General features: G+C 43.8%; 1 protein-coding gene and 1 pseudogene across 6 annotated transcripts in view; one reads left to right on the forward strand and one right to left on the reverse strand.

The window, feature by feature from the left end:
* The window catches only part of LOC150048760 (uncharacterized), a 237,125-nt gene that overhangs the window by 35,593 nt on the left and 175,933 nt on the right, over positions 1-25,599 (forward strand). The gene's annotated exons all lie outside the window — the stretch shown is intronic.
* On the reverse strand, positions 20,386-20,925 carry LOC150048761 (ubiquitin-ribosomal protein eS31 fusion protein pseudogene; annotated as a pseudogene).

The raw sequence follows: 25,599 nt of genomic DNA on the forward strand, positions 1-25,599 counted from the left end.
CTGTCACTACCAAGTCAGAACAGTGTTCCTGTGACCTCAATTCTCTGAGGAATTTGAGGGGCCAATGTTTAGTCTGTCTTGCTTTTCTATTGTGAGAATGAAAGTGATGGCTTCTGAGCTCTTTTTGTCAGACTGGAAGTCTCTTGCTTCTTTTCTATTTGTTTTTAAACTTAAAAGTTCATTTTCGCTAGAAGCTTGAAGGTTTTCTTCTTACCTCTCAGTAGATTGTCTTCCACAAGCCCCTGGGGTGAACATATCTCACCTTGTGGATCTCTATTCCAGATCTGATATTTTCAACTTGTCTGTACCTTTGGATTCTTGGAAAACAAAAGCAAAAGAAAACCGTGAGAATAACAGAAGATGCCCAGGGCCCATTCCACACCAAATAAACCAGGATTTCTGGGAGATTATTCTGTCTCATAAACCCTCAGGTGGTTCTAATCTGAAACCAGATTTGGAGTTTGTTTTTCTAGATCCCAATTTTCAAATATTCTCTTTTAAGTCAATACCATGGATAAATTAGCATTCCACTGTCAAGACAAAACAGGCTTAAGCACCCATCCTTGTTTCTGGATTTTGTCCTTTGTGACTGTAACTTTTGCTGCTACAACTGAGGGGAGCCAACATGGTAGGTAGAATTCTAAGGCTGATAACTCTCATCCACAGCCCCTGACTTCGAGCAGTTTTCTGAGTGGAAAACCCAAAGCTGTCCCCAAGTGAAATGAATATAACCTATTGCACATAGTATATCAGATTTGAAGTCAGTGACAGTTATTTTATCTAAAGGAATATTGACCCTAGTAGGCATATTTTAATCTGGTAAAATCCCTTAGAAGAGGGACTGGGCCTTAGCAAAAGTAAAAGATGCTCCTCTAATCTTGATGACATTCCCTAGTCAAGCTTTCCAGATGAGAACCCTGCCTGGCCAACACCTTACCTAGAGCTTGATGAGATCCTAGAGGACCTAGCTATATATATAGCACCCAAGCTCCTGACTCACTGAAACTGTGAGGTAAAGAGTATGTGCCCTAAGCAGTTGTTCTAAGTAGCTTTGTTGATAGTATTTGATTATACAGCAGTTGAAAACCAATACAGATATTTATCAACTTTGGGGTTAGATATATGTGGATTCATTAACTAGCTCTAGTAAATGTATGTGTCATCCTGAATTATGTAGGGATCATTCAGTCTCAGATTTCTCATGTATAGAATAGAAAAAAAAAAGATTCTTGTTTTACTTGAGTGGAAAGAGGAGTGCAAAGGACATAGGTTTATGCAGAAAAGCACATACCTGCTCAGTGCTCTAAGTCCTCAGAGCTGAGGGCCGATACTCCTGTGGTCACTAAGATGACCATAGTTATGAAGTATAAGACAAGTTAGGCCAGTGGCATCTCAGAAAGAGCTCTTAGCTTGCGAATGTTCACATTGAGAACCCTTTATCCATAGGGGAGAAGCAGGTCTGCCTTACCACTTTTGAACTGGGATGATTTAAAAGAAAGCTCCTCTGAGAAGTTTTGAGTAAATTTCAAACTGAGTTCTTGACAGTTGTTCAAGATAGCACACTGTCTTGGGGTGAGGGTCTTGCGAGGGCAGTGAATGTTCTGATATTCAGCTTGGATCTCTCTGGTTAGTAGTGGAGACTCCTCATGTTGTTTCTTTTAAATATAAAGCTCTACTCCTTTCAGATTTTCAGCTGATAGAAATTTGGAGTCTTTGCCATTAGAATAATTACAAGTGTCTTTAACTTTCTGTAAACATCACCTCATTTAGTCCCCACTTCAATGCTGTGAAACAACTATTCTTTTCTTAACTTTGTAAATAAAGAAATGAAAATTCAGAGACTATAAACATCTTCCCCAAAGTGCTTGAGCCATAAAGGGAAGAAATGAGAATTGATTATGGTCCGTATTGCTAGCGTGCTGTGTTTCCTCTCTACCACACAGCCTCTGGTAGTCTGAACAAATTCCCATTCCTCTTCTCCCCAAGGTGATCAGCCCACTTGGTTCAGACTTTTGATGGATTTAACTCCTGTGATTTTCCAATCATAGAGTTAGTTAATACAATTTCCAGCCCATAAAACCCACTACCTGATTACCATATTGTCCAAACATCTCACTTGGAATTGTGGGCACATGTGAACTACTTGCATGAAGCTTTACCATTCCTTTGTCATCCAGACTTCAACTGTCATATTCCTGGCATTAATGTGTGTGTGTGTGTGTGTGTGTGTGTGTGTGTACTTCTTTAGGAGAAAGACAAATTTTCTGAAAAAAAAAGGAAACTAAGGAATAGGTGTATATGTTTAAAAAAGGAAACAACCTATAGTAAGAACATTTACTAATTTATTTTTAACAAAAGTAAAAGCACCAGTAGAGAGAAAAATAGAGTGTAGAAGTCTGAAGCCACTAGAAAATCCATCTGTTAAAAATAAGAGTGTAGAAAATCCATAAATGATACTAATAAACAACTATATTTACTAAGTGAAATATAAAGCTCTTAGTGTTCTTTGTTAAAGATATTTTACCTATCATCCTGGTACAGGATACACATTATTATCTATTTAATTTCCCTTTCTTTCACTTTGGTAGATCTCTTGAGGATTTTGCTCCCCTGCTGTTTTAATGACAGGCTTGACAAACATTTTGCTTTGCTGCCTATAATGAGCATGTGAAAGGCGAGTTCACTGCATCTGCTCTCTACACAAATGCCTAATGTGATTTTCCAACCAGGGTGCGACTGCAGCCTCAGGAAGTACAGTGTGTCCAGAAAGCCCTGGGGAAGCTAGACTGTTTGAATGCTTCAGTTACCTTCATTGAACTTGCTAGAAAGTGCTAAGTGGGCCTTTTTCAGGCCTCCATCTCAGTGTATTGGACTTTAAAGGCTTAGTTCTTTCTACCCCCTCTATCTATTGGTCCCTTTTCTTCTGGTACACACAATAGGCAGATGCTAGCAGCATTATTAAGATTTTTGTCCTCTACTTCTATGACATAATCGTAACTGAAGTCTCAACTTTTCTCTGAACAGGAGAGCCAAGACCCCAAAAAGGAGGCAAATACAAATTCCCAAAAGACCCACAGACTATATATGCACATGCTGCATGAAATGGGGGTGGAGGTAGTCAAAGACAGTTAATGCTTCTTGTGTGGTTATAAGGAAGATTTGAAATGGGTGACAACTTTTATTTTTCCTTATGATCCAAAAATATCTTGAAGACTTGTAGATACATATTTTTTAACTTTGGAGAAGAATAGTATTAGAATATACTTCATCACAAAAAAAGTAATGTGGTTGTAAAACTGTAGTGTTCCAGAGATTTCTAGGAATTTTAAACAAAAAAAGTTGATGCTCCTTTGAATAATACCTTGTATACATAAACTGCATTGTTAAATGACAACTTCTTTGTGCACTACTTAAAGATAATAATAATTAAAAAAAGGAAAAGGTAAGTGAATAAATCCATGGTTGGCCTATGATGTTCTTGTGCATTATGATGAGAAATAGTACAGAGCAAAGTGCTGGCTTTGTGGGCCAGACTGTGCTGGCAAACCATACCATATGGGATGATGGATGGTCCTTGGATCGTCTCTGGGGCTCTTCCTCTGCACACTAAGTTGAGCATCATGATTCCTCTGAAGTCAATACTCCAAGATGGAAGACATTTTGGAAAAATGGAATACAGGTAAACAGTAAGTTCCACTGCCTGCTGTCCTTCCTGTCTCCTTCCTACCTCAGAAAGACTGCAGCAGTAAACACTAAGATCTGGCCTGGATAAAGGAAGGAGGTCAATTTATGCTGTGAGTCCCTCTTTCTGCTTATCTGCTGCCTGGTTTGTTTTCCCATGTCAGGCTCTGGGCTCCTTTCTCTGACTAGTCTGTGAGCTGCTACTCTTCTCATCAGCTCCATGTTGGCTGTGGGCCGCTGGAGCAGCTGCTCTGCCCATGCCTTAAGCTGACACATGACAACTTCTATTAAGCTGAGGTCCTCTACGGGAAGCCAGTGGGCCCTACCAGCCATTTCCCTTCTGCTTCCCCATCTGCTGGCTCCCAGGGAGGTGGTGGCAGAGCTTAGGTTAAAGAGCACATCTGAAGCAAGGACATGGGAGAGACCTGGAGTAAGAGGCTGCCTGGCAGGAATGGCAGGGTTAGTTGAAGGATCCTGATGTATGGAAAGTCTTTTCCATAAATTAATGTCAGGGCTGACACTGCTCTCTGTGCCCCATTTGCCTTTTCTTTGGAGCACATCTGGACATCACCTTAGAGTTCCATGTGAAAGACAGGACTGCAGAGCAAGACGGCAGATTCCTTCTTCAGCCCTTTCTCTAGTTACTACATCACAGCTACTCACACGTGAAGGGACGCTCAGAATTGTACTCCCAGAACACCTATCCAGCTAGATTCTTGTGTCCCAAATTGGGGGACTCTTCTTTATTCTTTGTCCCTGTGATTCCCTCTGGTACCTGTGTGTGTGTGTGTGTGTGTGTGTACAAAATCTAAAGGTCCAGGAAGGCGAGGTAAGGTGTGAGTTGAGTCTGTGAAGGTGGGTGGGAGTTGATAGCTTCTCAGTTCAAAGCTATTCTCTAATGGTGCCATCCCAGTAGAAGGGGTACAAAAGGGTATCTATCTTTTAGGCCCTCAGACTGACTTGATGCCTGATCTTGGGGGAGCACAGTGTCCCAAGGAAAGCTTATTCTTAGAAATATCTCACATGTAGGTCACAATTTTTGTCTCTCCAGAAAGACAAAGCCACAAGGCCTCATTGAAGGGCAGTTGAGTCAGACTGCCTGGGTCCAAGTCCTACTCAGTTGTATGATGTTCTGCAAGTTTGTTTTCCCCGTTCTCTCTTATTCTTAGTTTTCCCAATTGCAAACAATTCACCAAATAGGGCTATTCTGAGGATTAAATGAGATCATTCTTAACACAATCAGAAGATAGAGCCCACAGTGCTGGGTGCTGTGTTAAAAGCCTTTGGCACTGTATGGAAACTGCCAAGTTTCTACGGTGTGATAGATGAGTTATAAACTCATTCTGTGTGCTTGGATAGAGAGGGCTAGGACAGGTTAGTACAGGGAGAGGATGAAGAATTCTGTGGTCACTCTAGAACTGCTGCTTTCATTACTGAGTCCCTTACAAGGGATGCTGGGAGATTTTCTTAGAGAAAGGGGAACTTGTATCTGAACTTCAAGTAAAGTTGGCCTTGACGAGTGAGTCTTAGGTTCTCCTCTCAATACCAGAGGACAGAGATCTGGGGAGGTCATAAAAGAACCGTCAAATTCTTACTATTCTGATGTGTTTATGGTTATGGGTAAACTTCTTCAGTCATTTTTGACGCTGCTTTCCGTTTTCACACAGCTAGTACTCTTCAGTCAGGCTGTGCTTGGTCCAGAAAGAAGTCAGCGTGACCTAGGAGGCTCTGAGAAGGAGGCCAGGAGAGAAGTGAGAAGTGAGGTTAATGGTCTTCCTTTCTAGTGCTAGGGCCAACCGTAAGTGGCCTGATTGTATTGTTGTCCAAGACACACTCATGGGCACTCAGAGTTATGATTGATTTGTTTTACAAATAAAGTTTCGAGTTCCAGAAACCTCAGCCCTAAAGGTTCTCGCCTCACACCTTTCCATACTTATATCTACAATATTTTTAAAAAGTTTACTGTAAAGGTGATGTAAAGAGGGGTTACATTGCATAAGGCAGGGCATGACTATGTTTCCTTTTTAATCGTGTCATCTCTCCCCTTGTTTTCTCCCAGGTCTTTCCTCCTGACCCCCCTCCTCCACAGTTGTACAATTCATTTTCAACACAGTGTCTACTGAGTATCACTGTTACATTTGTTCATCCTTTGTCCTGCCATTTCTATGTCCTCCTTACTCTCCCCAAATCAGATAACCTCACATACAAGACCAAAGGAACTGAAATAAAAAACAGCAATGACATGTGGTAGCTAATGCATATAATCCTAACTACTCAGGAGGCTGAGATCTGAGGATCAAAGTTCAAAGCCAGCCTGGGCACAAAAGGTCCTGAGGCTCTTATCTCTAATTAACCCCTAGAAAATGGGAAGTAGGATGGTAGCCTTGAGCTGAAGAGCTCAGGGACAACACCCAGGCCCAGAGGTAGGGAGATAGCCTTGAGCTGAAGAGTTCAGGGACAGGGAGCAGGCCAAGCTCAAGCCCCATGACCCACACACAAAAAAAGAATTTGATAAACATCATTTTATGTGATCATATGTACATAGCTATTGGGCCTTTGTGATCCTCTCCTAAGAATATCCTCCTTTGGTCTCACTGTGTAAATGAATGTCTAGAGTTCTGTATAATTTATCATGTCCAAGTGCATTTTTTTGTCTTTTACCATCCAGTATGTTTACTTGTAGGTTTATAGGTACTTTCTAGTTACATTACTTTCTAGTTACAACAAATGAGGGGAACATGCAATCTATGTTTCTTTGCGTCTGTCTTACTTTGCTTAATATAATTTGTTCCAAGTCTCTCCATTTCCTTATGAATGGTCCAGTATCATTTGGATGGAAGCATCGAATTCCAGTGTGTGTGTGTGTGTGTGTGTGTGTGTGTGTGTGTGTGTGTGACATTTTCTCCATCCACTTGGAAATGTGGTATAAATCCACAATCGTTATGAAGTTTATCTCCTTGGGGATAAACTCTAGTCCACAGAGAGCATTAGGGAAGGGAGTATCTGTCTACAAACTGGAATAAAATAGGTCACCTCTGGTGGCCTTTGCTGATTCAACCCTTATAGCTTTATTTTATGGTCTGGCAAATTACCCCCACATTAATGTAAGGTACTACAAAGCAAATTTTAAGAGTGGTTTTGACAGTCACCAAAACCAGCTGTGGACCTTGAGCCTAAGTTTTATCCTTAAGACCATAGAGATAGTAACTGTTGCTAAAGTTTGCTAGGAAGATGAAAACATCATTTATCAGGTGCTAAGCACTGTCAAATTCAAATTTAGAAAGCCTATTCTTCTTTTTCCTCTTCTTCTCTTTTCCAAAATTCCATGTAGTTTTCTATTTCTTCAGTATCTTTCTGAATTGATGGTCCCAGGTCAAAAAAGCATCATCAGACAAGATAGTAAGAGAATGCACTATGTAGAAAAGGGCAGCTGCACTTTACCTTATATCTGAACGGAGCTTGTTAATGGAAAGCCATCTATCATTCAGGCACCTATGGATGCTGGTTCCATTTTCAAATTGTATAAAAGTTATTAGAAAGATAAGCCTGAAAAAGGCTGTTCTCAGGCACAGGTAAGAAAGGGCAAGATTTCAGTAGAACAGATGGGGGGGGGTGGTTAGACTTCAGGAAGCAGTGGGTAAAGTAGTGTGTGTATGTAAATAGAAGAAATGGTGTCCTGCAGGGCTATTCCACAGGAGGTTCATAGGAAGGGGGCTGAGAAGTTTTTCTGAAAAGAAGAGGTAGGTTAGCTTTTCAAGGAGGTTAGTTCCTTAAGTCATCTGTCATTCACTCTCCAAGGCTGTGTTGTGGCTCTTACCAATTAAGAACTCATCTTAACTCATTCACTTTGCAGATACAGTGGAAATCCTAGAGACATGAGAAGACTTGGCCTGGGCCTCATTCTTAGAGAGTGGACAGTTAGTATCTTCCAGCTTCCAGCCCAGTGGGATGTAGAAGGCAATCTCCAAGCTGTCCTCCGACCATGATCTCTGCCTCCTGGTATTCATAGCTTCTAACAGTGCCCTCACTTTGGGAATGCTCTGGACTTGCTTCTAGGAAATACAACAGAGTGGAAACAAAATGTTTTCTAACATGGCCCGTCTTAAGTGTCTTCTCTGTCTACTCATCCTTGCAGGTGTTAGTGATGATGTGTTGAAGGGCACAAGCTGGGACTTAGTGGTATAGGAGGAAAACATGATGCAGTCTAGATAACACCTTCACAGGTGGATGGCTGGACTTAGGTCTTTGGTGAGCATCAGCATTTCCTTGTTTTATGGATGCCAACATACCCTTACACAGAAGCCATTCAGATTTCCCACTCCCTCTTCAAGTACCTGCAGCCATCCCAATATCTACACTGTCATTCTCACATTTGGCACTTCCACTCACTCCAGTCCACACAGGAGCCAGAGCCATCCTAACAGCCCAGTGATTGCCCATGCTGAATAAGAGAGATGGATGGGACTGGGATAGGAATGGGAGAGGTGGGTGGAGAGTAGAGGGGATGGCTCAGACTTATCAGTAGAGCTGTTGGTTATTATTATTTTTTTGGCTTTGTCCTCACCATGAATGACAAAGCACCAGCATCTGTGGGCTCAGAGGGCACTGGAGGCCTCTGACCTTTTCATCCCTAGGAGTCTGAGAGGGAAGAATGACATAATGGCCCTCTGTTCTGAGTGGACTCTGCTGAGCTAAGCTTGGCTAAAGGGAGAATTGTTAAAGCCCTGGGGGTTGAGCAAGGGCTCTCTGAAGGTCAGCGTGCTCATTCTTGTGCCTCCGGGAAGGGCAGTGGATTAGTAATTTAGCAGGTCAGAGAAGCAGTGAGAAGGTGAGTCTGAGTTCCTTTCATTTATGATGTACAAGAAGGTTGCACAGGGTCTGCAAAGAACAGTTTGGTACCTCATATTGGATGATTCTTTTCTTTCTTTCTCCCCTCCCTCCCTCCCTCCCTCCCTCCCTCCCACTCTCTCTCTCTCTCTCTCTCTCTCTCTCTTTCTCTCTCTTTCTTTCTTTCTTTCTTTCTTTCTTTCTTTCTTTCTTTCTTTCTTTCTTTCTTTCCTTCTTTCTATTTTTTCTCTTCTGTCAGTCATTTCTTTCTTTCTTTCTTTCTTTCTTTCTTTCTTTCTTTCTTTCTTTCCTTCCTTCTTTCTATTTCTTTCTCTTCTGTCAGTCATGAGGCTTGAACTCTGGGCCTGGGTGCTATCCCTGAACTCTTTAGCTCAAGGCCAGTGCTGTACCATGTTGAGCCACAACACTTCCAGCTTTCTGGTGGTTAATTGGAAATAAGATTCTCATGGACTTTTGTGCCCAAGCTGGCTTTGAACCATGGTCCTCAGATCTCAGCCTCCTGTAGCTAAAATTACAAGAGTGAGCTACTGATGCCAACCTACGATGATTCTTTCTGATTATCTTTTCATCCCAAAGTACTCTGTTTCTCACTGTTTTTACCTGAGGCTCAGTTGATTTTTTTGGAGTAAGACTCAGTACCATTAAGTAATTGCTCATGGCTTGTGATACACTCACATTAGACACGGAATTTATTTCGTGGAAGCCCCTTGGCTTCATAAAGAGTGAGGAGTGATGGCACACACAGAAGTTGGGAAGTGTGAGGAGTGTGAGTGTTCTTTTGCTTCTGATATCGATCCATGCCTCCTGAAAATGGGCACCCCAGAACTGAACAAGCCCTGGAACAGAAGCCATCCAGACAAAGTCTTCATGGGCAAGGCAGACCTAAGCCCCAAATGCAGTCTTTGTGTCTTAAGGTTTATTCATTTCACATGTCTGATTCCCTTGCACAGGATATGACTGCTTGTCTTTTTGGAGAGAAAAGAAGAGGGGAAAAATCTTGTCCCCTTCCCCCCAAAAAAGAGAGTAAAAAGCTCCTTAGGCTCACTAAATAGGCTGTTACAAGGCATCTTGGACTTCAAATGTCTCTCACCAAATAGCATTTTGATGAGTTAAGTGTGAATGAATCAGAAACATATGGATAAAAATCTCCCTGAACATACACAAGTCTTTCAGAATCCAGGAGAGCCTTCCCCAGCACCCTGCTTGGGCCCCAGGCCTGGCTGTGAGGAGCTCACCTCCCTTCTGTGGCAAACTGATGGGACTACTTATCCTCTGGCCACCCAGCACGCGCCTGCTTTCTCCAGGAGTTCTTCCTCATCTCCTGTGGTTTAGTGGCCAAGTGACTGGGGTGGCCAAGAATGGAAAGATCAACTACCGAGAGAGATGAATGAGAAAAGGAAGGGAGGCTCAGGGAGGAGGAGGAAGCCCAGATTCTCAGACGACAGGCCGTGCATCCGGTATAGACAGAGACTGAGTTTGTAGCTACGCACTGGTTTCAGGTTTGGGCACTGTGGAAAATTGTTTGAGATCCTTCCTTCCTTCCTTCCTTCCTTCCTTCCTTCCTTCCTTCCTTCCTTCCTTCCTTCCTTCCTTCCTTCCTTCCTTCCTTCTTTCCTCCCTCCCTCCTTCCCTCCCTCTCTCCTTTTCTTCCTTCCTTCCTTTGCTTCCTTCCTTCCTTTGCTTCTTTCTTTCTCTTTCTGACTTTCTCTTCCCCTTTCTCTCCTTCTCCCTTTCTCTCCCTCTCTTTTTCCCTCCTTCACTTTCTCCTTTCCCCCCCTCCCTCCCTACATCTCTCCCTTCCTCCCTTCCTCTCTTCATCACTTCCTTCCTCGCAAATTCTTTTGATTTCTGGACATTCCTGTGAAGTCTTTGCAGGGACTGAAATAGGCAACGCTGACTAGAAATCATGCTTCAGAGACTACCTACCATTAGGTGCTCCTGCCCAGTATGGCTGCACCACTTAGATCTTCTAAAACCAGGAGCCAGGTAAAACTCTTTTCTTCATAAGTCCCAAGCTTCTGGTAGTTCATTAGAGTTAGTGAAAAAGGAACTATTTCTAGTGAAAAGAGGTTTCTGTATGGGATGACTCTAAGAAGCACCATAGAAAAGAGGGAAGAGGATTATGAAGGGAAAAGAGCCAATAAAGGGTGTGAGTGTTGCTGAGCACATTTTCAGTGTGGACACTTCGACTCCATTGTGATGAGGATTCTTTGAGAGGCACAGATCCCATGAGGAAGCTGGGATGTTTATCAGGCAAGTCTTCCCCTCAATGGGCTTCTCCTGGAGCATGGACTCTCGTCTGCTTTCAGCCTTCTCTATGTGCAAACACATCAAGTTCCCAAGGCCTGAGATTTGCCCTGAGTCAGAGATGACTGACGCCAAAAGCTGTTGGATTCTAGTGGCCTCTGAAGAGGAACAAGTGAATGTGTGACCTCTTATGCTTAGACATAGCCCACCTCACCTCTTACTGCTCCTCGATACTGACCCATTTTGGCTCAAGTCTCAGATGCAAGAGGAAGCAGAGGATCCAACTAAGGAGATGTCCCCAAAGGCATTTATTCAGAGTGCAGAAGGTATTCATTTGTGCTTATGTTGCTCCCTTCCAGGCCGTTGCTAAGAGTAGTCATGCTCTGAGGATTCCCTGAAAAACACCCAGAGGCCCGAGTTCCCATCTGTCCTGGACATTTCCAACCTAGTACAAAGCCACCTGAATTCTTGGGTTAAGGCACTTAATTTTTCTTGCTTGTCTTCCTGGGCTTGCTGGGCATGGTGAGCCTTGGAGCCAAGCTACTGTCAGTCTGAGATACCTGGGATAAGGGTGTGTGGTGGGGGGGCAGGTGAAAACCCAACCAACCAACCATACAAACAAACAAGAAAGACAAGTAAAACTCAATTGAGATCTTCCTCTCTCCGATGAGCTAATTATTGTTGTGTCAAGTATTGTAGGAAGAAAAGGACAGGAAAGCTAAGAAAGGACAGCAAGCCAGGAGCTGGGAGACTGAAAGGCTGCATCTTTTAAGAGTATCCTATACCAGATTGAGGGTCTCCTATAGGTCATCTTAGTCTATAAGGATGACATTGCTCTCCCATGCAGTACAAAGGGCCTCACCATGGGCCCATTCTTTATCCCTTAATATTGTATCATGCTCCTTAGCCTTATGAAAAACAATAGCTTTATGAAGCTCAAGGCTGCCCTTGGAGCCAAATGAGTAGATGGCACTGGGCTGTAGGAAAAATTCTGTCAGGTCAGGGTAAAGAAAAGCCTTCTGGCTCTGGGAGACTGAGCCAGAGAGTAGGGGAAGGAGGTGACCCAGGGTGAGTGGGAGAAGAGAGTCATGTCTTGCTCATCTCGCTCTCCTTCCTGAATGATTCAGGCCTCTATCACTTCCCATATCGGATCTCTGGCTCACAGCCTTGCCCACACCTTTCCTGCACCATTTGGCTGGAAGCAGATACGGATGGACTGATGTCTCCTTCAGAAGCTGTGACTGCTTCCCACCCATCCCAGGAGCTGTCACTGTCTTCTAGACTTTGGGAGAAGCAGCTTCATGACCACCAGTCCTAAGGCCCTACCAAGCCCTCCAGTATTGGGGGTTTTCCATGCCTCTCCACCCCTTACCCCTCTCCCCCCAGGAGCCTATTCCAGTCTCATTGGTTCTCTAAGCCTTGACTTTGAGCTTGACTGTCCCTGTTGGACTGTCCCTGAGTTTGACTGTCTCTCCTTACAGCTTTTCTTGTGACCTCTACACTTTTCCTCTTGCTGTGATTATACAGTCCAGCGAATCATCTTATAAGATTCCTTTCTACCTGCCTTTCACACACTCCATCTTACCTCACCTCCATTCTTAGCTCAGCCTGCTTTGCCTGTGAGAGCCACAGCTCCTTCCCACATCTGAGGGCATTGATGAGAAAAAAAAATGGTGTCTGTGGAAGCACCTTGTAAACTCAGAGTCTCTAGAAGTGAGAGGAATGATGCAGTCCTCGTGTAGAGAGCTTCCACATCGTGTGGTGAGCTTGGGCGCAGGCTGGTCCTGTTGGGGTTTTCCATGCCTTGCTGAACTGACCGAGAGTGACCAAGGTGCTTGGGAATGTGTTGATGAGGGCATTCCATGGGAGTAACCAGGTGTGAAACACACACCTGGGGCTTTGGACAGAGGGTCTGATTAAATCTCCCACGTGTCCAGAGTACATGCCTTTTGACCCAGGCATCCATGTGGAGTGTTCTGTTGCTCAATCTCACCAAGGGCATTTGAGTCTGTAAATCCACTTGTCTGTTTTGTAAGGAATGGGATTTGGGCACAGGTCAAGAGGCTGACGGCCAAGAAGCAGGTAGTATTTGGTGCCTTAGATGGCAGCTCTGGAGGATGACACAAGGGCTCTCAAAGCCTGCTAGGGCAGAGCATGGAGCAGGTCATGGCTGCATGCAGTGGCTGTGGAAACCCTTGTGGACACTTGTCCTTACGGCTGGTCTAGAAGTCCCAGGGGCACTGGGAGCTGCACCCACCCCTCTCAGGTTGTTCCCTCCCTTCCTGCAGTAACAACAGGTCCATAAGATCTTCACTGCTGGTTTTTTCCTGGTTCTGTGGCATATGCAAGGCCAATCCAGGTTCCAGAATGGTGCTGGAACCTGGAGCACTCTTCCTGTGGAGAAAGGTGGCTTCTGAGATGTGTACAGGAAGATCTATTGGAGAGGATGATGTCACTGGCATGTTGCTAATGCATGCTCAGGTGATGGGCTGAGTCCAGTAGAGTCCAGGGAGTGGAGAGAACTGCCCATGGGAGGAGGTTAGCCGTGCAAGAGATGAAGAAAAGGAGTGCAGGACTGAAGGGACGGTGCTGCTGGAGTTCTGCTCTTCTGGCGCAGAACCATATGGATCATCCTCAAAGCATCTTTCCTCCACCGGCTGGTGCAGGTGCATTGGCTGCATCTTTTAGGTGAGAAGATTTGTTCCAGCTCTCAAGGGTTCTCAAGTGGTTCTCCATGAACACAAGTTTCTGTTGTTGTGATAAAAGCCTACAATAGCCTATGCATTGGGGGTCTTGGCCTTCCTCACTTGTCACCTCACTTCCAGATGACCCAGAGCCCCCACCAGGGAATTTCCAGGTTGCCTCTGAATCACTGATGCTTTGGGAATCACTGAACTATGGCTCTCTTTCCCTTGCTGTGTGCTGGCTGAGTGGAGTTATCAGCTAGGGGATGAACAGCCATTGCTGTTCCAAAAGGATGGAGGTATGGAGGGAGGGCTCTGGCTGGGGCTAGCCCCCAAGTCACATTCCAGTCACGCAGAGCCTGAGACCCCCTGGAGATTTTCAGTGGTACATAGTAATATGACTTCTTCTCTCCTTTCCTTTCTACCTTCTTTTCCTTCCTCCCTCCCTTCTTCCCTTCTTTGCTCCCTTCCTTCTCTCTCTTCCTACCTCCCTGTCTTCCTTCTTCTGTTTTTCTCTCTCTTCCCTACCCTTCCCTCACTCGCTTTCCCTTCCCTTCCATTCCCTTCTTGTGCTTGTCCTAAGACTTGAACCATAGGACCTCGGTGCTGTCCTTTAGTGTTGTCACTTAGGGATGGCACTCTACCATTTGAGCCTCAATTTCACTTCTGATTCTTTGCTTGCTAACTGAAAATGAGAGTCTCAGACACTCCTGCTTAGATAGACTTTGAACTGTGAGCCTCACATCTCAGCTTCCTAAGTAGGCAGGATTATAGGCATGAACTAACAGTGTCTGGCTCTCATCCTTTCTTATTAGATACGCATACTGACTAACTTATTTGGTCCAGAAGACTTTCTGTCTTTGACTCTTGAGAGAAAAAGCTTTGTGTTTGAGTCATTGCAGCTGGACTTTACTTTTCAGGTTACTTTCTAACCTTTGTAGGCAGTTGGCTACAAGTTCTAAGGAAGATCAGGAGTGCATATGGTGGGAGGAGCCAGGGAATCAGACAAGAAGTGGGGCAAGAGGAGGACCCAGCCCAGGAGAAGAGAAGGGCCTTCTTTCTCCTTTGTGTCAGCTCCGGAGAAGAGAAGGGCCTTCTTTCTCCTTTGTGTATGCCCTGAGTAATGCCTCGCTGATAAGCTTCAGATCAGGACATGCCAAACAGATGTAGACTTTGCTGACTCTAATGGTTATTTCCTTTATGGTCGTCCCATTGCAGAAAGATTGTGACCTTCTCAGGGCAGCCCCCCTGCTGTGACTAGCTGAGTGGGATATAGAAATGTGGATATGCCTGCCTGAAGCAGGAAGGATTGACGAGTCATGTCACTTTTGAGTTCCTTACTAAACAGGACGACATTATATTGAATATCTACCTTCTGCCTGATTTTACTTCTAGCCCCCCATTTTGTTTTCCACCAGTGCTGATTTCTCATGAGCTTGAATTCCATCTCAGCATCTTCCAGAGAACCAGACTGGGACCTCCCATGTACATCATAATTCTCCCTAAGGACGAGTCAGAGCCATGACTCATTTCAATCTCTGATCAGAACCAATAAAACACATGGATGGCCTTGACTAAATTAAACCATCTCTGCCAGGTGGGCTGCTTGGTGGGTCCATATCAGAGATCATGTAAGCAGCCACACACCTAGAAAAAAATGCACTCCTCTCTCTGTCAGGAATGCTAGAATTTGTGGTCAAGTCACCTTCTTAGGTCTGTCTTTCTTTGCTAGTTGGAAAAAATCTCTGTATTCCATTCTGTCATTCTATCATACACTGCAAATTTCCACTACAATGGAAATGAATAACCATGAATAGCTAATTTTGCTGTGTCCTCCCCATCAAATTATGGACCTTGCCAAATCAGAGAATTCTCTACCTGACACCCTTGCAGAGTGTCTTAGTCAGTACTGGATAGAATCGACAAACATATACCAAGTAGGAATTTTGTTGAGAATCTTGCTATAATTTAGTAATGTTTGGCTTCTAAATACTAACTTTACTTTTTTCTTTTGGGAAAGGTAAATAGTGCTTGTTTTCACTTATAGGAAGGATAGGCAACCTTTTCTGCAATGCTATTTTAGTAGATAATTTTGCCTATACAAGTGGTGATAACCTGACTACTGTTGTGGTCTAAGACAGTAAGATAAAATTCAAAGTGGAAAAAAATCCAATAAAAAAAAAAGCAGTTGGCTGAATTTGCTTGGCAGGTTGTTGTTTGCTGCAAAATAAAATTTTCTACAAAAGAAATGTGTTGAGGTTTAAAAAAGGAATGCTATTTAAATAAAATATTGGCTAACTGGCTTTACAGAAACCATATGCAAATTTCCAAAGTTGGAAAGAAGTCAGTTTTAGTTTTTCTTGCAACATCTGCAGCCACAGATGTGGGGGTGATGAGGGTGGAAGGGAAAAATTCTTTTAATGTAATGTTGTTAGACAGGTGGAGACTCACCCTCTGTGAGTCCCTTGGCAATTACTTTGGGCTGTATATTTTATACCCACATCTGTAATTCTAGCATCAAACTCCCATCAATGCTCATCCCTGGAAAAACTGTCTTTCCAAGCTCAGGACTTTACCAAACTTTAAAAATGAACTCTGAGCCTAAACATGGCAGGGCTTTGGGGAGGTTAGAGTTGGTAGCAGTAACAGACAGTGATTGAATCAGTTTGAAATTCCCCAAATCACAGAAACACTGTATCTCTTAACCAGACCTAAGGCACTTCCCAAGTGCTGGCCTTGGAGTCATCTTATTATGATCGTATCTTCATGTTACAGATGAAAAAGCAGAGGAGCTAAGGATGTTGTCCAGAGTTAGCCAGCTACCCAGAGTCCATGTTGCTGTCAGTTTTAGTATCAAGGATGATGTCTCTCCCAATGATCTAAATGATATCTACGATTCTTTCTCCACAGCTTTTTAAGAAAAAAAAATCACTTACTCCTATTAGTTCAAGTGATAGTGCAGTCTCAGTGTTTTGCAAATACCACCTGTTGCTCATTTCAGTTCATTTTTTTCAATATTCTTGGAGAATATTCTAGTAATCCCTCCTGCCCCTCCCCTATTTTTTCCTCTTTCACTGTCAACCACTCACCTGCTTGCTTTATTAATTAGTCCATTCTGAATATTTCCTATAAAAGGATTTATGTAGTATGTGACCTTTTGTGGCATGTCTTAAGAGATAATAAGGGAAGGTTTTCTCAGGTTGAGGAGCTGAGAAATAAGGCAAGAAAATGTTGAAAATAAGAGGATGTTTTCAAGGTCCATCCAAGTTGTTTCATAGATCAGTGTCTTGTTCCTCTTATGGTGAAGTAATATCCTGTGTCATGGACATGCTACATTTTGTTTACCCATTCAACCATTGATTGACATGAGGGTTGGTTCCATCTTCTGGCTATTGTGACTACAGGTGATACAAATAAGTATTTGACTATTTCTTTTTAAGTCTTTTTGAGTGCATATCTAGGAGTAGAGTTGCTAGGTCTAGCGGTGATTTTATGGTGACTTTTGGAGGGCAGCCAAGGTGTTTCCCCACACAGGCTGTACTATGTACTACCAGACATTTACCCATAATTGACAAGGGTTCTAATTTCTCCATATCAACACCAACACTTATCACTCTCTCTTCACTGTCTTTGGGTACATATATAGTCTAGTAAATGTGAAGTAATATTGCATAGTTGTTTCAATTTGCTTTCCTTAATGACCACAGATGCTAAATATTTTTTTCATGTATGTCTAGTCAGCTCCTTTAGTTGGGTTGTTTGTATTTTTGTTGTTGGGTTTTAAGTTCTTTATATACCCTAAATATTAGACCCCTATCAAATATATAATTTTCAAGTATTTCCTCTCCTTCCATTGTTGTCTTTTTACTTCATCAGTAATGTCCTTGATATACAATTTTTATTGATTTTATGAGACATAAATTATGTTAAATTGAGAATTCTCTAGATCAGAGACCATGGACATTTATCCTAATGTTTTCTTCTACTGTTCTGGTCTTAGCTCTTACCTTTACACTATTGATCATTTTTGTTGTTTTTAAGAATATCTGCCTCTCACTGAGTTGGGGAAGGTGGATTTCAGACCCATCCAAACTAAAATATTTTTGTTTTAACTAATCACTTGTACAAAGACTCTCTTTCCATATAATGTCATGTGCTGGTGTTTTAGCTAATACTGGATCATTGAGGGACACTATTTCACCCAGGACAGGTATCTTCCTACCTCTCTAGCTAGCAACCTCTTCTAGCCAGCAGGAGTGGTGACTACAGAAGGATGAGCAGACACTCACTGAGAGAAGATGATGGTCGAGTTAAGGAAAAAGCAATGGGAGTTCTGAGGCTTGACAGTGAGACTTTCCCAAACTGCATCTTCCTTAGAAGGAGGATAAGAAAGAGAAAAGCCAGAGTCAGGGAAATGTATGGTACTGCAGAAAGGGTGTGGGCTCACCAGGAGGTGTTTGGAAAAAGCCTTTGGCTTTTTGTTCTTCTTTTAATTGTTCATGTGTGAACCTTTATTTCCACTCTCAAAAACAGAGCTCAGGGCTTAATATTTTAGAAAGACTAGGTCAAAGCCCAACAAAATAAAAGCATTAAGAAATAAGTACTTGCAAGTGGCAGGGGGCAGGGTGGGTGAGGCCAAGGAGAGAAGGGTAAACAAATGAAGGGGTAGGAGAAGAAAATGCATCTAAGAGTTCATTGTATATACCACAAAATTAGGGAAAGTAAGGGAAGGCGTGAGTCAGAGTAGGGTGAGAATGTTGAGGGGGCGGCACTGATCAAGATGTATTGGGCTTATAAACTGTGACTTCTTCAAATGTTTGTATAGTAAAGGGCTTGGAGTGTGCTATTTTGGATTGTGCAGCTTAGAGAGTGCTTATATAAAATAGGTGCCCATGTAGCCATCATCCAGGGAAAGAACTAGTATAGACCTAGCACCCTGCAAAGGCCTTGGTGCCATGACTGTCTCATGTGCCCTTTGTAACCTCTGCAGCCTTGGGAAGGTCCCTTGGCTTGGTTTAAGGCTCTGTCTTGACTTCCTTCAAATGTCTAGACAAGGAACTTTGCGTTTTTATGTTTGTACCAGGTCCAGGAAATCCTCACTTTCTTTGCATATTACAAGAATTTCGAAATTCTCCTCTTGTCAGCTTTCCCTAACCCCACCCTGCTCTGAGCAGGTACCTTTGCTTCACCCCAGATTACTCACCTGAGGGTGAGAAGGGTGTCTGAGAACTCATCTGGTTGAATGTATTTTTTTTTTGTTGTTGTTGTTTTGCCAGTCCTGGAGCTTGAACTCAGAGCCACAGTGCTACTTCTGGCTTTTTCTATGTATGTGGTACTGAGGAATTGAACCCAGGGCTTCATGCATGCTAAGCAAGCACTCTACCACTAGGCTACACTCCCGGCCCCTGGTTGAATGTATCTTTGAGTGGAGGAGATCTAGCACTTCCTTCACTAGCTCTCACAGCTAGTGGGAGCTCACTAGAGAGTCCAAGACGCTGTCCTCCATCACTGTATCCTCCTCCTCCTCACAGGTGTAGTCTGCCTGTGAACAAAGCAGGGAGGCAGGCCTTTCTTTCTCCACCTGGAGCAGCTGACTGGATTCTTGCTGAGACCAGCAGTCCATCAGCCTGATGTCTTCCGGCTTCCTCTGTGAAATGGCTCCCCGGAGCACCTCCTGAGAAGCTCCAGAAACCAGCTGCCTGTCAGCCACCTTATTAAACTGGTTTCCAGATGTCTCCGCCTCAGATTGAGGAGGCAGGAGAAGGGTGAAGGGCTAAGAATTTGTCCCATAAGTGAAGTTGGCCAGGTCTGTAATAAATAACATTTTGTACTGATGGAGCAGGTGGTCCTGGGAGATAGATTGATAGAGGCCATGTGTGAAGATGAGAAACAGACCAATGGAGAGACAGAATGGAGTATCTGCAGGCAGAGAGAAGAAACGGGAGAGAGAAAGACAAAGAAACTGAAAAGGACAGGGACTATGGACCAAGGCAGAACTAGTTTGGCTCCACTTTTCCATTGTGCTAATGTACTGGGATCTATCTCATTCAGAATACTTAACATAAACATTTGTAACAGAATAACAGAATCACTTAGCACTTAACATTCATTTAGAATACGTAACTGAGTCCACAGTCCACCTTTGGGACTTTCTAGGATGTCAAGCCCTATGTGTTTTATAGATACCAGCTTATTTACTCTTTGTAACAACCTCAGGATTATGTTCATTTCCCAGGCAGGGAAGGTGAGGTTCAAAGTGCTTAAACTCAAAATGACCAATGTTGTACTGTGGAGGAGAATCCTGGCTCCAACATTGCACCCTGAACCACTTCTCCTTCACAGTGCAATTTGGGGAAATAGCATGGGGCTTGGCTGGCTGGCTCATTTTCCTGCTGAGCCCAGGGACTGTAAATAGTTGACCCAACCTAACTCTATTATTCCTAGAGAGTAATCTGTGAGGGTCTTTGTGCATGAACACAGGCAGAGGAGACAAGAAGAGGAGCCTATCTTCCAGGCTCCTATATTGCACATAGTAGGATCGATTTGCTTTTGTCTAGCACACAACTGAATTGAATGAAGACTGCGTTGTACTCTTAGTCAGTGGAAAGGAGCATTTTTACACATATAAAAATCATGAATGCATTAGTTTGCTGGGAAGGCTATGACACACAATCCCAAATTAGTAGTGTAAAGCAAAAGGCAATAGAACTGCATTCCTTCGTAGCTCTGAAGCCCAGCAGCTGTCAGTCTTCAAAGTAATGTTAAGAGCATAGAACCTTGGAATGTTCTAGGGAAGAATTCTTCCTTGCTTTTTCCTAGCTTTCAGTGGGTCTGACAATCCTTGGAATTCTTTGGCTGGGGGTACTCAATCACTGCCTTTGTCAAAAGAGGGATTCCTTCTTTTTTTTTTTTTACGTTAGTTTGTGCCTTTTTATTAATTCATACAGAGTTACTTGTCTTCTGGCTTGTTGAAACAGTAAGTGAGACAACACTTGCCACAATAATGTCTGTCAAAGTGGCTAGCCATAAAAACTCCTGCACCGCATTCATCCGAAGGGCACTCTGGACGAAGACGACTAATTTTGCCATTTTCATCCACCTTATAGTAGTTCAAGACAGCCAGTTTAACCTTCTTTCTCTTATGTTTGTTCTTCTTGGGAGTGGTGTAAGACTTCTTCTTCCTTTTCTTAGCACCACCCCAAAGTCTCAACACTAAATGAAGAGTGGACTCCTTTTGAATGTTGTAATCAGATAAGGTGCGCCCATCTTCCAGCTGCTTACCAGCAAAGATCAGTCTCTGCTGATCAGGAGGAATTCCTTCCTTATCCTGGATCTTGGCCTTGACATTTTCTGTAGTATCCGAGGGTTCAACCTCGAGTGTGATGGTCTTCCCCGTAAGGGTTTTGACAAAAATCTGCATCCTGGCGGTGGTCCCACCTGAAGTCGAGGGAAAGGAAGAGACTGGTTAGATCAGGGGACGCCAGGGAGGACAGCACATGAGCCGCCCGCCGGAGCCCAAGAGGGATTCCTTCTTGTGTTCCTCTGCTCTATATCCAAATCTCCCCCTTGCCTTTCTCCTATACACATTAGTTATTGGGTGTAGGGTAATACTTAGGCCCTGGATGTAGTTTCTCAGAGCCTTGGGCTACTGTAGAAGTTTTCTAAGAAAAAGTATTCTGAGAGCTTCAGAAAGATGTCTGGCTTCTGCTTAGAAAGGCTCTGATGTCTTACGATGACAGATGACACGCCTGCTACATTCTATTGGCTAGTTGAGATTCAAGGGGCTGGAAATTAGATCTACCTCTCCTAGCTTTAGTCAACCACAGATCCTTTCCAGGAACAGACCTTTTCATGTGGGAGCTATAAGCATGGAGTCCTTTTTTCTCTCTGACAGTACCTGGGTATAAGCTTCAACTGCATAGTCTACTGACACAATTTCTGAACATTTTGCTCCTGGTGTTGTAATGTCTTCTTTGAATTGGACTCCAGACTCTAGAAAGTTAGTCAGAGATTCTGACTTAGAAACATAAAACAGGACAGTAAAGAAATGCTGCATGTAGTATAACAAGAAAGGAGGGGCATCCTCTTGAAATGGTACCTAGCTAAAGCCATTCAACCATCATGCTCATTTTATATAAGGAAAACCAAAGGCACAAAGAGGTTCTACAACTTGGTCAAGTTCACACAGCAAAATGGGGGAGGAATATCATACTCAAATTCCTGTAGCCTGAGTCCAGAGGACCCAAGTAAGGTACACAAAAAGCAGCAGCCATCTCTCTAACACCTAGATACCCTAATGTTTGTCACCAGAAGATTCTGCACTCTTCACTACTAGGTTGGCTTTCTATAGGAAGCCACATGTTTACTGCTGAGTATGTGAATTTCTGTGCTGAACCCTTCTTTGCCTTTAGATACTTCTTTTATATCAGGGTGACTGTGCTTACTTCATTTATCTCCCATGGTGCCCTACAGCTCAGTTGCAAATTAATCAAAATAAGTCTGGGTTACACTCTACGTTATTGCAAATCTGGGTTGTTAATATTGAGTGAGATGAGTAGTTTGCTGAGGAGCCAGAGGGTGTGAAAGGCAGTACAAAGCATATGAATACAGAAATTTGAGATTTAAATTTTCTAGTTAGAGCCAGCAGGGCCTGGAAACCATACAAACCCCAGACTTTCCCAAAGAAAATGCTGCTGGAGGATTCACCTCCAAGCCTCTCAGCTCTTGATCCCACACCCGTACTGTGTGCACTTTGTATCTGCCCTTCCAAACTAATTTTCTTCTGAGAAGAAACAGAAAATCCCTAGGGAAGAGTAGCTGGAATCTTCCAGAATTTTCTAGGACTAGATGATTGGGGCTGCTTGGCAGAGGTGAGATTATAGGCCTGCCATCATGTAGGATTTGTTTATGGCCCTCGGGGCCATCTCATTCCTCTTACTTGGATGGCAGATGGCCTGTATTTTTAATAATTAAAAAAAAAAAGTAGGAGGGAAATCAGGCTCGGCAGGAGGGATTGGAGTCATCCGGGCAGCACGATTGAGCTGGGAATTTGTTTGGAAATTGCAAATGATGTCTTCCCATTAAATCTGCCCACAGCCTCAGCCACTTTCAGGAAGCTTGGAGGGCCTATGTGATGATTTTCATCAGCATGTCTTGTGTGTGTGTGTGTGTGTGTGTGTGTGTGTGTGTGTGTGTAGTTGCATGGGAACCATTGATAATCCTGAGATTTTGTACTCACGGGACATTTTATCCTATACAATGAGTAAAACTGTCACCCCTCTGCTTCCTCTAGGCCTCCATGGATGGTTTAGAAACAAAAAGAAATGAGTAGTTGAAGTAGACTAGATATAAGACTGAATGAGTTCCTACAGGACAGATACTAGATGGCTAGACTTTGGCTGATCCCCACTTAGGGGCGAGCAGGGTACTCAGGAAAGTGACTACTGAGTGGGGAATTCTCAGAATCAAATGACCTTGACCTATCATCTTTTTCTGGGTCTCACTTTCTGCATTTGCAAAAGAACAAAATGGAATTCTCCAGCTGCCGAGGATTGGAGAAGCAATCCTTCCTGTCTGCTGAGACACAGAAAGATTTTGACAGCAAAGGAGGCTTCAAGGCACGGATGGCAACTCATCCAGAGAAGCTCCTGCACCCATAAATGAACCCAAGGAAAGGATTGGATCAAGTAGGCACCAATATGGTAGACGAAGGCCTACACTTTTTACCTTAAATACATCACGGAAGTTCTGGGGTCCCAGAGAGCATTCATCTGACCCCTCCCTGCATCAGCATCCATTTCCATGCTTGCTACATGTGAAGCCTGGATTTGTGCAGGGCACAAGCATCTCTGATGTGTGTGGAGTTGACTGAGCAGACAGAGGGATTTCACCCAATGCTTATTTCTCTGAGGACATCTCAGCATCCCAACTCCAGGGGCACAGAACAAGAATAAACATTCCTTACTTTGCCCTCCTTCCCCCTGCCTCCCCAGCCTTCTTACCTGGGATGGCTGGGTCCTACTGACCAGCTGCCACCAGGGCCAGTGTAGCAGATGGTGGGAGGAGGTTAGCCAGCAGCACAGATATGTCACCCTCTGCTACTTGGGACTTTCTGTTCCCAAGGCTCTGTTCTCCTCCTCCCCTCTTGTGTCTTTTCATCATTCAGAGAACTTCCTGGCTTTTCCTTCTGTCCATTTTTTCTCCCCTTACCTCCTCATTTTCATTTTTTCTTTTTCTCTTTTTAAACTGCCAATCCTTTCTTAGCCAATAAAGTGTTTTGGGGGAAGAAAAGGCCTTTGGTTACCCCCAGAAGAGGGAGGAGCCAAGGAAGTAGAAGTAGAAGCCTTAATGTAGCCAGAGTGTCAATAGGATACAGGGAAGAGTGGTTTTCCTGGCCAGAGAGCAACAGTTGAAGGAGCCCTTCCTGCTGATAGTGCAGATCTCAGCTCACCGCCATTGGCCTTGGTGTGCTGAAAGCAAGGCCAGGAGCTTGGAACCAGGGCCAAGGCAGCCGGCCCTCAGATTGAGCACACACACTGAAAAGACCAACATGAAGGCTCCAAGAATCTCAGGCCGCTTTCCAGGTCAATGGTTTCTCTGCTGCATGCACCACTCCTCTTACCACGGGAAGACCAGTCAGTACATTTCTCACTCCTTCCTCTTCTCCTGCTGAACATCCTTCAGGACCCTGCCTGGGGTCACCTCCTCACCACTAGAGGTCTGGTGATCTCAGACTGTCTCCCTGACCCAGAACCCTCAGTTGTTGGATGTCCTTCCTCTCTCCCTCAGAGGCAGGGTGTGGTGGGAAATCTTCCCAGGCATTTTTGGCAAGGACTTTTCACTTGTCCCTAATCTAGATCAAGAGGCCCAGAAACTTCCACGAAGGAAGGAAAGCTAAAAAATTGCTGAAAGAAGCCTGAGGGCTGCTTCTTCTTCTTCTTCTTCTTCTTCTTCTTCTTCTTCTTCTTCTTCTTCTTCTTCTTCTTCTTCTTCTTCTTCTTCTTCTTCTCCTGGACTCCTTTGACTCCCAGGTTCATTCTAGATTCAAAGCTATGGTTCACTAACACGTTCTCCCATTGTGATCATAATCAGGGTCTGTACTATCATCTATGGTGGTCACAGGAAGTGCTGAACCATTGCAGTGTGTGAAGAAGAAGAGCTAAGTTGTGCCTTTTTAGGATTCCAGGTTATTTGAATTTAATCATAAGCAGAGTACTCCACAAATGGCTTCCTTCTTTTAATCTCTAAGATAGTGCCTGAGTGACATTCTTAGGGAGATCCAGGTATTTGCATGCTCACCTAGCTAGCTGGTGCTGGCATGAGACTTGTCTATCTCATTGCAGAACTGTGCTTTAATGAATGAACATACCCTATTTTTTTTTTGTTGGTCATGGGACTTGAACTCTGGGCCTGGGTGCTGTCCCTGAGCTCTTCAGCTCAAGGCTACCACCCTACCCCTTGAACCACAGTACCACTTCCAGTTTTCTGGGGGTTAATTGGAGATAAGAGTCTCATGGACTTTAGTGCCCAGGCTGGCTTTGAACACAATCCTCAGCTCTCACCCTCATGAATAGCTAGGGTTACAGGTGTGAGCCACCAGCACCTGGCTAAACACATTCTAAGACATGAGTTTTCATTATTCTTTGGCCACTGGCCAGTTGTGCAACCATGGGTAAGTCCTTTCTCCTTTTTTGGCCTCAGCTTATGGTTGAGAAGAAGAAATGGAAATGACAGTTGATGGTCTACTTGCTTTGGCCCAAACCGGGCCTGAGGGCTATGTCTAAATGTGTTGCCTTCTGCAGGAAGGATGAGGAAGAGCTCTCATGGCCCATGGTACTTAAAATGTGTCTGGAGAAGAGAGGAGGATGGAGACAGGCAAAGGGAATGGCTAAGAACCCAGGCGAAGGCCGAAGCAGACACTTGTTTATTGCATTTCAGGCACATCTTCTGAAACCTCTTCAAAGTATTCCTTTACAGGTCACCTAAAGCCAGATACCAACAATTCATACCTATAATCATAGCTACTCAAGAGTCTAAAACCTGACGGATTTAAGGCCAGCCCATGCAGAAAAACCCGCAAGATTTTACTCTAATTAAGCAGCAGCAGGCAGCACAGAGGCATAGTTCAAGTGGTAGAATG

Source organism: Megascapheus bottae, chromosome 21 (genome assembly GCF_031878675.1).
Source record: "Megascapheus bottae isolate mThoBot1 chromosome 21, mThoBot2.hap1, whole genome shotgun sequence".
Classification (NCBI taxonomy): Eukaryota; Metazoa; Chordata; class Mammalia; order Rodentia; family Geomyidae; genus Megascapheus; species Megascapheus bottae.